At 36.5% G+C, this 12,114-nt stretch overlaps 1 protein-coding gene across 1 annotated transcript in view; it reads left to right on the top strand.

The window, feature by feature from the left end:
* The window catches only part of INPP4B (inositol polyphosphate-4-phosphatase type II B), a 749,608-nt gene that overhangs the window by 364,134 nt on the left and 373,360 nt on the right, over nucleotides 1-12,114 (top strand). The window contains exon 5 of the mRNA XM_046657053.1: nucleotides 1,170-1,240. The gene's annotated coding sequence lies outside the window, so the exon portion shown is untranslated. The remainder of the gene's footprint in view (nucleotides 1-1,169; nucleotides 1,241-12,114) is intronic.

Below are 12,114 nucleotides of genomic sequence, written 5' to 3'. Positions count from 1 at the left end.
GGTAATTGAAAGTAAATATACAATTTGAAAACTATCATTCCTGATAATGAAATGGGAAAAAGAACCAAGGGGTATTTTTTATACATGTATTGTATGACATATAATAACAAGTATTTTGGTAAACAATGTGACATAGTGGTAAAATGCCCAAAGTCTATAACCAAATCATTGAGTTCAAATTAAAATACTGACACTTAAACTAGCCATGGGCCTCTGAGTTACCTCACCTTTCTTTGCCAGTTTCTCTGTCTATAAAATGTGGATAATAGTAGTACCTAGCTCACAGGGTGGTTGTGTGGGGGTCCTCAAGGCCACTTTCAGGGCTGATGATTTGCTGAAAGGACTCCTAAGATTCAGCAAAGCTGTTATACTCAGAGCCATGGTTTATTACAGAGAAAGACACATTAAAATCAGCAAAGGGTAAAGCACATAAGGCAGCCACTAACTTCTAGGTGTCCCTTCCCAGTGGAGTCACGTGAGGGTGTACTTAATTCTACTAGCAATGATGTGTGACTACATGCGTGACGTGTGGTCAGTCAGGGAAGCTCAGTGGAACTTTGGTCTCTCGAGTTTTATTGTTGGCCAGTTGTGTGGTTTTATTAGCGGTCAGTCACATGAGCATGTAGCACCAGATGATTGACCTCAGCTACTCAGACTTCAGCCTCCCTTTCCCCAAGCAAAAACAGGTGTTCAACATAAACATATCTGGTCAAACTGGAACAGCATAGGCCAAGGCCTCAGGCAGACAAAAACTCTTATCGGGCAGACTGTTTCAAGAGCTCACAGGTTATCTTCTAGAAGCTGGCCAAGGGCCAGTCCTGAAGATGGGCCTTTCTTTGGAAAGTGCACGGTTTGGGTAACTCAGGCCTTCTGAGTTAACTCTTGCCTGCCCAGTGGTTATGAGTTAATCCATGCAACTTGGAATAGTGCTTGGCTCATGTAAGCAAATAAATAAGGGTCAGCTCTAGTTCCTTCTGGTGGAGCTCTGTAAGCTGAATGAAGCAGATTAACTAGGAATACAAACAAGAAATAGCTATGTTCCATGGATCTTGTGATGATAAGTCCTCAAGTTTGGTACGATGGGCATTATAAGCATATTAAATATTTTAGCTGGAGAAGTTCCCAGTGAAACACCAAATCCTAACATTTTGTCCTTTTGTCCTTTACAGAGCTCTGAAAGCAGCAAAGCAATAATCAAAAAGCAGAGCTGTTTGAGGAATACAACAATAAAGCAGATACAGTGAGTCTCAGTAATTAACACACAATATTCCTTTAGAGGGATGATTAATTCAAACTTATAGCCCTTATTATTAAAAAGTTTTTCACAGAAATGCCGGTTTGGTGTCTTAGAACATGTGTGACTGTGTGTTATAGATGGTTGACCATAGGCTAAAGAGGAATTGATTTCTATGTATAATTAAATCAATTTTGAGGATTTCTGTTAGGCCAGGCCTAGACAGAAATGTAAGAGAATTAACTAGTTATTATTATTACTTATTATTAAATCAGCACATATTCATCAAAGGCCTGTTATATGGTGAACCCTCATCTCTGAGATATTTGGTGGTTTTACAGAATTGAACAAACCAGCCATGGTCCATTCCCCTCATGGACTCCACAGTCCAATGGAGGCGACAGGAATTAGCAAATATCAATATATGAATAAAAACTATGATAAATTCTATGAAGAGAAATAGCAGAGTTCTGTGGGAGAAAATATTGAGAGACAAGGGAAGAATCTACTGTGGATTGACTAAATATAGGGTATTTCTCTGGAAGACGATATTTAAACAACGAGCTGAAGTGTGAGGACATGAGTCGCAGGCAGACGGAACAGCAGTGAATAAAGAAAATGATTGAAAGAAGGATGAAGTGGCAGTAGCTAAGTCATCACAGAAGTAGAGAGAGACGTAAGATGAAGCTGGCTTGAAGATGACTATGCGAGCTGGCCCAGTCTCATACGGCCTTCCTGGCCATGGTTAGGTGTCTTTGGACCAGCTCTGCTTGGCCACTTTTCTGCCCTTGACGTTTCCGTGCAATGTCATTTGGTCTTCTCTCCTGGTCCTCTGAATATAGATGCTTTCAAATCTACCACCCAACCTACACCTCCTGCCAAACTACAGTGTTGACATCTTAGGACCATGCAAAGAGGTTGTCCATGTGGTCATTTCTCCTCTGGACACTAGTTCCGTGATATGTTCTGCATAAAATGGTTTGGGTCAAGAAAGTTTGAAAATTTTCGGAATGCTCTGACACTATCAGGAGCTTTAAGTGCACATTAACATATTGTAGGTTCTGAGAAGTTCTACAGTAAACAAACAAATAAATATGTGTATATATGCGTGTATCTATTTATACATATGTGTATATGTATGTGTGTGTGTACCTTTACGCAACTTGACATTTCCCAGGCTATTTCCATGTTTACAACAGGAGATGTTTCAAAAGTTTCTCTCTTGGAAATGTACTTTATTTTTTTTTAATTGAGGTCATAATAGTTTACAACACTGTGAAATTTCAGTTGCACAGGAAAATACATTTTAAGAGGTTCTTTATGCTCCTGAGGCTGGCCTGCTTTTAGGTAACTTGTCCTATTTTATGGCTTCGCATATTAAATTATATTAGATAATTTTCTAGAATCTAGATAATTCAAACCAGAAAAAAATCTGTTTGCTCCAGTGCTTTAGCTTTCTCAGGCAGAAAATTTTTTCTTGACCTGAATTGTATGGTTAATTGTTTCACATTTTGCTTATGCTTTGCATGTGAAAGTATAGCTGTAAGTACCAATAAGGAGTACTGGAGTAAGAGCTTACTAAGTAATTTTCAATATGAGTATTAGTAATATTTGTTCTCTTAAACAGACAAAGGAAAACCACAAAGAAAATACTGTTCACACCTCAGTTGTTCTGAATCATACTCCTTTCCATCGAAAATGCTTATTCTCCTCGATGTGTAAAATTCTCATAATTTAAAAAAGTCTTAAAGTGAGGAAAATGACTGAGGGTAATGCCTACTTTAGCACCTAAAGAATGATTTGATTTTTTTAGTAAAACCTGATCTTGTATTTGCAGCAATAAAAGTTTCAAAGATGAGAGGATTAGCGTTAACCACCCATTCCAGAAGAGAGGTTCTCAGCATCTGTGTTGGAAAGAGCGTTGACTTTTTTAGATCAATTATTTATTATTAAAAATAAGAAAAACAAGGAAAAGATAAAAATTAAAAAGAATAAGAAAAAAGTCATGACAAATTCCCTGGGATTTCATAACTTAGAAACAAAAAGCCTCAGAAAGGGCTTTCATACCCAGAAAGACAAGACACAGCTGTCCCTTAATTACTGCTCATGCCATTTGCTTTCTACTAGATATGTGTCTCAAATTTGGAATCTAATTAGAAATCTTAATTGAAAATGGCTTTAGAAAAAGGAAAAGGAAAGAGATCAACATGGAAACATAAAAGTAAGGAGAAAAATAGAAATGGTAATATTCCAGCCCGCTTGAATAATCACCTGTCTCAAAATGAGCTGGACTCTGGAGAACCTGTTATCTGGCACAAAATTGAGCTGTACTGTTTCCTCTTTCAGGAAGAATTTTCTCAACCAAATGATGAGTCTTTTAATCTCTATAAATTGTAATTTTCAGAGACTATATTTTGCTCAGTGTAAAACAATTATTTTAAAGTTTTGAGGTCTGAGCTGAATCTCAGCTCCTTAACTTGTTCCCTGTTTGACCCTGGACCAATTTTCTAACTATTCTCAGTCTCAGTTTACCCATCTCTAAAATAGAATTTTTAAATCTCATTTTGCAACATGGTTTCTTTCTTGTCTCCTGATTTATACACTGCTTGGTACATAGTAGCAGATCCAGATATATTAAGTTCTAGAAAGGAAGGAAAGAGAAGGAAGTGAAAAAAAAACAAGGCTAATTCGAGAATATGTCCCATAATATTTAGCACAGAATATTGCAAATACTAAACATTCAGAAAGTGCTTATTGATTCTGTACCCTGGAGGTAAAGACTGAAAGGCAGATTCATTAATCCTTTTACTCAGGCTATTTTTTTTCTTGTAGATATTTTGGATTCGGCTTTCCAGATTGTAAACCCCACTTAAAGGCATAGTGGCATATTATTTCTGAATTACTCACAGCACGTTGCAGCCCATTAGGTATGATAGTTCCTCAATTAATATTTGTTTAATTGAATGAAGCTGTGAACTAACAGTGCCAGGAAGTAGATAACCCAGATCGTCCTATTCCCCGGTTTACAAATATTGTATCTAACATCCAAAGCAAGAGCGGTTATGCCTCCCTGTGAATGATTTCATTCAAGGATACTGCAGCCACTTCCTGCTACTTCTCCAAGAGCTCTGCTCCCTTCAGATTAGCCCATTTCCTGTTATTTACACATATTCTCCATGTGGCTTTTTGTCTTTGCTTACATTGCCTTCATTTTCAATATTTTCTTCCCTGTTGTCTTTCATTCTTCCTCCCTTTCTGCCTCTTCTCCTCTCCCTTCCTTTCATCTAGCCCCACATTTTTGGTGTACAAATCTCTTCAAGTCAGATCAAATGTCATCTTTTCCATGACGGGTGCCAGGGATCTCCTGAGATCAATATCTTACCCCTTTGATTTTTTTGTTTTCAGGCACTAGACCTTGTTCCTCATCTGTAGAAGGGGACCCTGACACAGAGACAGTGAAAGCCCAATTACATATTATGTTAATGGCTTCTTTCCATCCTCACTCTGTTCTGTTACCCTTTACCAAAAAACTCACCAAGGGAATGGACCTCTGGCAAAGTTTGCTGCTTGCTTCCACACTGCTATTTAGGTCACCGGTGGGATGAATTTTGGCCATGAGCACCAGGCTGCAGTCACAGCAGTTGTGTGAGTCCTGTTGGCTTTCTGAATGGATCCTTATTGTTGGCTACTGTGTCTGAGTCAGGAGCCTGGCTCTGCACCCAGTGTTCTAGGTGCCCTGATTTCTAGGACACCTGCCTGCATACCTTTCCCTGTGACCTTACCTTACTTTGAATATCCCTCCCTGATTTACACATGATGATGAGAGCGACCCTTCCACTCTTCCTGCTAGTAGAAGCCTGTTCTATTGCTGCCCCATCCCTCACACCAAATTCAAGGGAGCCCCTATTTATTGATACCCATTCAGATCAAACTTAAGTTTATCTATTAAGTCTTGGTAATTTGGACTCTTGGCCCCTATAAATCAATATTTCTTTCCTAGTTTATTCTTCTTACTCTTTTATGGAACAAATTTCTTCCTGTTTCCTCTCATGTCTCTGCATTCCTCTGGATTGAAGTCACGTTGATTGTCAAAGCATTCCAATTGTACCTCTTTTAGGCCATCTTCCTCTCGTCTAGCCACGTTAATAATAGTAAATATTGTTAAAATTAATAGTGTTAGTAATATTTATTGGCCACTTGTATCTTCTAATATCTTTATTGTTTTGTATTCACTGTTTAAAAATCTACACACCATAAAATTCATACTTTTTGATGCATGGTTCTATAATTTCTGACAAATGGAAACAGTCATATACCCACTACCACCATCAAGATACAGAACACTTACATCACCCCAAATCTTTACTTCTCAGTGATCAACCTCTCCTACCCACCTCCAACCTTTAGAAACCACTCATCTTTTTCTGTTTCCCTAAGTCTCCTTTTCCAGGATGCCATACAAATGGAAGCAAACAGTATGTAGCCTTTCAAGTCTGGATTCTTGTAGGGGAGGAAGACATTTCCTCTACCCACAGTGGGTTCTTCTGGCCAGAGAACAAATTAAATTCACATGAGACGGAATAACAGGAGAAAATTAAACAAAGCTTTATAACATGTATACATGGGAGAGGCTCAGGCAAGCTGAGAAACTCGCCAAAAGCCCCCACCTTAAATATCATCTTCAGCTAACGACAAAAGAGGATGTTGGGGCTGGAGGGGAAGTCGATCATGGGAGATTACCACACAAGTACAGTAAACAAATGCAGATTTAAGTCCTTGCCTTTGGCGTTCATTAAGAGTTTCTAGAGATAAGCTCATCCCCTCCTTCTTCCTGGTACAGAGAGGGAGACACCTTTACAGATGGAGATTTCCTTTACAATGTAAATGTCTCCTAACAAAGGGCAAGCAAATTCCACTCCTCAGAGCCTCCTTCCCGTCTGCAGTTTATTAAAAGTAACCAGCTCCAAATAGTACTCATGTCAAAGAGACATATCTTGGGGTGGCCAATGCCAGTCCCCCACATAATGTACTTGAGGTTCACTTGAATTTTGTGGGTATCAGTGATTCATTCCTTTCTAATGCTGAGTAATATTCCATTTTGGGGATGTACTTTGGTATGATTATCAATTTACCATTTGAAGAACTTTTGGGTAATTATGAATTTTTACTAAAAAAATAAAAGGCCACTCAAACCAGGTTTTTGTGTGATCTTAAGTTTTATTCTTCTTGGCAAAATAACCAGGAATGAGATTCTGGGTCATATGTTAGGTGTATGTTTAACTTTATAAGAAACTGCCAGACTTTTTGCAGTGGCTGTATCATTTTGCCTTCCCACCAGCAATGTACAAGAATTCCAGTTTTTTCACATCCTTGTCAGAGATTGGTATTGCCAATTTTTAAAAAATTTAATTATAGCTATTCTGATAGGTGTATAGTGATAGCTTATTGTGGTTTAAATTTGCATTTTCCTAATCTATAAATCAGTTTAGGGAGAATTGACATTTTAACAATAATAAGTCTTCCAATCCATGAATGTTGTACATATCTTCATTTAATTTTATCTTATTTCTCTCATCAATGTTTTGTAGATTATAGCATACAGATCTTGCACATTTTTTTTTTTGATTTAGCCCTAAATTTTTAATGTTTTTTTGTACTATAATACATGGTGCTTTTTAAAAACTTCATTTCCCCATTTTTCATTTCTAGTTTATAGACAGCTGATTTTTGTATATTGACCTTATATTGTGCAACATTGATAAAATTATTTACAGCTTTTTTTTTGTAGATTTTTTTGGGGGCTATTTTCTACTTAGACAATCATGTTGTCTGCAAATAGAGACGGCATTAGTTATTTCTTTTCAATCTGTATGTCTTTTGTTTCTTTTCCTTCCCTTATTACATTGGTTAAGACCACCACTATGATATTGAAGAGGAAAGATGAGAGAGGAAATTCTTGTATTATTCCCAATCTTAGTGGCAAAATGTTGAGATTTTATAATTCAGTTATGATAATAGCTGTGTATTTTTGTAGATGCCCATTATCAGGTTAATGTACTTCCCTTCTACTCCTAAATTGCTAAGAGTATTTTATTTTATGGATGACGGTTTTTATTTTATGGATGTAGGATTTTGTCAAATATTTTTTCTGCATTTATTGGAGTAATAATATATTTTTATTTTTTAATGAATTACATTGATAGTTTTTTTAATATTGAACTAGCTTTGCATTCCCAGGATAAATCCCTCTGTATGCTGGTTTATCCTGGGATAAACCTTTTTTATACACTGTTGCGTTAGATTTGCTATAGCTAAGATTTGGTTGATAACTTTGGGGTATGTCTAAGTTCATGAGATATTGGTTTGTATTTTTCTTTTCTTATAGCATCTTTTATTTTGTATCAGGATAATGCTGGCCTCATATATTGAGTTAGGAAGTATGCCCCTTTGTCTGTTTTCTTGAAGAGTTTGTGTAGATTTGTTATTATTTGTTCAAATTTTTGGTACAATTCACCAAGAAAGCCATCTAGCTAGAGTTTTATTTGTAGTTTTTAAATACAAAATCATTTTCTGTAATGGGTACAGGACTATTCAGTTTATCTCTTTCTTCTTGAGTGAGATTTGACAGTTTTTTGTTGAAGAAATTGTTCAATTTAATCTGTTATCCCTTTTATCTTCATAATATTGTTCAGGATTTTTTGTTATTATTATTTAAGTTTTACAGTCTGTAGTGATGTCCCCTCTTCCATTCCTGATATTGGTAATTTGTAGCTTCTCTCTTTTTTTCTTGGTCAGTCTGGCTAGAGTTATCAATTTCATTTATCTTTTCAAAGAGATAGCTTTTGGCTTCATCGATTTTCTCAATTGTTTTAATTTTCAATTGCATTGATTTATGCTTTTATTTTTATTATTCTCTTCCTCCTGCTTGCTTTGAGTTTAATGGACTCTTTCTGGTTTCCTAAGATGGCAGCTTAGACTGTAGATTTGACACTTTTCTTTACTAACATTTGGATCTTAAATTTCTGTAAGCATTACTTTAGCTGCATCCCACAAATTTTGATATTATTTTCATCTTCATAATTCAAATTATTTTGTAATTACTTTTATGACTTCCCCTTGGCCCAGTGGTTCTATAGGAGCATGTTGCCTTATTCCCAAACATTTGTATTTTCCATATATTTTTCTGTTATTGAATTCTAGTTTAATACCATTATGGTCTGAAAACATACTTATATGATTTCCTTTCTTTTAAATATGTCACAGTTATATGTCCCATGTCAAAAAATGGGGACTACGTTTGGGTCAAAACCACAAGAAAAACAGAGAAAAAATGAAATATTCACCCTCATGCGGTTCTCTTCTCAAAGTTTTAGCCCCTTCCCACAATTTTCCTACTTTTGTTTATTTTTCAAAATCCTCCCTTGGTTGCTTTTTGTGTTTACTTCTAATCAGTGGAGATACAGTGTTTAGTTGGCTAGAAATGGAATACCTAAAAACTTTGCATATATTTATTTAGTTCTCACCATAAATAATTACAAAAATATTAGAATTTTCTCCATTTGTGGTGAGGAAACTAAGGGATAGTGTGTTTAAGTAATTTGCCCCAGTTTCCAGAGTAAGTGGCAGAGCCTAGGCAATCTGGATCCATAATAGGCAGTCTCAATCCAAAATTAACCACTTTGCTATATAACCTGTCTCATGCTAAATTACTGTAATAATAAATGCCATGTGAGAGGGATTCAGATGTGCATGCTAGACTAACATAGAGTTCAAGAATAAAAGAGACTTCGGAATAATATAAGAAATAGTCAAAGACACTTTTATTAACTTGCCAGGCAAGGGAGCAAAAACTGGTTGAAGAAATTCTCAGAGTAGTTTACTAAAGGGAAAAGAGTCAGGGAGTATTAAGTGCTAAAATGTGCTGGAGGTGGGGGCGAGGGAGGGCGGGTGTTATGTTGGTTATGCTATTAAAGGACTGAAAACTAGTACTTTGGCAAAGGCAGAATATAAGACGGAACTTTTCTATTTACAGCAGTATATTCCATATACATGTCACATGATCAATGATTAATAAATACGTCTCACTTGAATCAATGATTATGGTAGTTCCTTTCCTTATTTCACCTTCCACGTGGGATCAAAGCAATCCTAGAAGCTGGAGAGCCTCAGCCTGAGATTGAGAAGATGGGAAAGTCTACTCATGCTGTTTTATTCAGTATTCAGGTGTGAATTAGTGACATACTTTTCACATAAAATTTGAGCTTGGGTACCATACTGCCTCAGTGGCAATCCTTCATAAACTCCAGCAGATCACAGAAAATTAACACACATTATAGAGGGAATTTGTTAAATCAATCTGTGATTCTCTTTAGTTCTATAAGATGCACCAGAGAAATGCTAGATGAATTTGCAGGTGGAACAATGGCGTGGAACGTCGCTGCTCAGCCTAGTTCTTTTCTTTTGCCCAATTCAGGTTTAGCAACTGAATTTTCTTCTTTTTCCCCATTAAATATTGTTTACTCTTACTTTCATTGCAGTGCAGTTTTATTGAGAAAGGATTTTAAGGTAGAATGTGTGACTGTGTACATATTGGAGTGTAAGGAAGAAACTGCTTGTAGTGAAAGAATTAAGGCTCATTATTTGTATGCAGTAGCCAGTATGAATGAGAAAACTTAGTTATGCTATATTATATTCTTTGCAGATGACCTCAGGCACTCTATGAACTTCTCTGGAGAACTAAAGTGAAATTATAATAATCACATAGATACATTTATTCTTGCCCGTCATAATAAAAAGCGGAAGATAAAATTTTAATTAAATTCATTATCTGTCTTACTTTGAAATTTGAAATTTCAAAAGAAAATGAGCAATTAATCATCAGAAGCTACAGATAATTTAGTCAATACTAATTTGAACCCGAAATGTGTCATCATGAGGAATTCAATCAGTTCGGTGAATTAATAACCTCTGACGTCTATATTAGAAATGTCCTGCAGATGTAATCAAAGCTTCTGTTTTAGTTTTCTCAAGCACGTGGTATTAACTGGTCTTGGGCGTATGCGTGTGACCGTGTTCCCGGGGATTCTAGAACACTGGACATTGCTCAGGCAGCTCTTCCCCGGAGTCCTATTTTTTAGTACATGTGAAAAAAGAATCAACCTCTGGGCAAATTAAAATTTGCTCTGTACATCTCTGCTTCTTGAGATAGGCTTGAGATGGGTGGCTAGGACTCATTGTAGTTGGAATATGCAGTTTGTTGAATAAAAGTATCAGAAAAAAAGCCCAACCCTGTCATCTTAAAAGTAGACAATAACCTCCTGTCCTCTACTTAGTTTTTCAGATGGACAGAGGACATTAAAAAAATACACATGCATCTAGCAAATGACTATAAAGCTCTCTTGTACTATTTTATTAAACCTTTGCTGTAGGATGGCAATTTTTTTAAAAAACCGTGTTTGGGGCTTAGACAAGGTTTTACAAGTTTTTGTTACGTAAGCGAAATCCAATGTGTCATATGAAGTATTTATAGAAGAAAAAGTTTCCATGAGATTTTAGTCTTTTCTGCAACATCCAATGAAATTTCCTATCCTTTGATTATATGTGAGAAGCAACCAAGAGGAACTCTGAAGAGACAGGTAAAAAGCTCACCTCAGAACAGAAGGCCTTCTCTCTAATCCCAGCGTGGCCACTTGCCACCTGGGTACATGGAGGTCTTCTATCCCACCTCTGGGCCTCAGTGTTCTCATCTCTTCAATGAGACAACTCTTGGTTTCTTTAAACCTCTTCAATTATATATCCTTTTAAGACACTTTATCCTGATACTTTAAAGAGCGATGATAGGTGGATGCATGTAATCAACTGTTGCAAAGAGATGAGTGAGATTAAATCAAGCATGATTTCACATCTTCGCTTTGTAATTCTTCAAGATGCTTTCATTTTTATGACTGACACAGAACAATATCTAACAAGTCAGATGGCTGACGAGCTATATGCCCAAAGTTGGTGCAGGTGGTCCTCCTCAGGACTTCAGGTCACTGTTGGAAACTGTTGAAATTCTGGTGCAGATCTTACACAGTGCTGAGGCCAAGCCGTTTGAGTTCTTAGGATGAAGGATGCTTTCTCACAGGGGTTGACGGGAGCCTCCTTTTGCTTTATATCCAATGGAGACCAACATGTTCTTATGCTAATATGAAACAAAGGAGCAACAGGCTGGCCTCTGATTAACAATAAACCACAACGCTGTCCCTCTGCTTGCTTAACTGAGTTCTCTCCATTGCTGCTTTGTGTTCTGTCCTTTTGAACATCAAGATTTTGCTAGTTTCAATGATCACTTAATACTCACTGTGGTTTGGGAATATTTATTGACCGAGACTGTGATCTCCAAAAGGGAGTCCTATGATTCAAAGTAGCAAAGGAAGAAAATATTACCCCTTTGTTAAGTAACCAGAATGGTGGATCCGGAGAATTGGATGTGTTCAATCATTAGATTCTATTTTCAAACTTCAATCATTTTGAATATTTATTCTTGATTTTTTTTTATACTGGCTTGTCCACAGAAAGTATTGTCACATCAGGACAGAGTAAAAGAACAATAGATGAGTATGTCTCAATTAGACAGGATATTATAAATGGAATTGTAAAAATATCTATAATGACTTGGTTATCTCTTCCCTGGGAGTCTGGTACTTGGGCATTAAACACTCTATTGATAGGTTATAGATTTTCCAGGAGTTTTTATTTTTAAGAGAGAAAATAATGTAAATAAAAGCTTTAAAATAAATGTCTCCTAGAACTCCCTTCTTTCTCTCTATCTTTCTGCCCTCATTACTTTCTTAAGGGATAAGAAAAGTCTGAAATTCTTTTGTATGGTAAAATGAGAA

This window comes from Equus quagga, chromosome 3 (genome assembly GCF_021613505.1).
Source record: "Equus quagga isolate Etosha38 chromosome 3, UCLA_HA_Equagga_1.0, whole genome shotgun sequence".
Taxonomy (NCBI): Eukaryota; Metazoa; Chordata; class Mammalia; order Perissodactyla; family Equidae; genus Equus; species Equus quagga.
The sequence above is the reverse complement of the archived record's forward strand: the minus strand, read 5'-3'. Positions and strand labels throughout refer to the sequence as shown.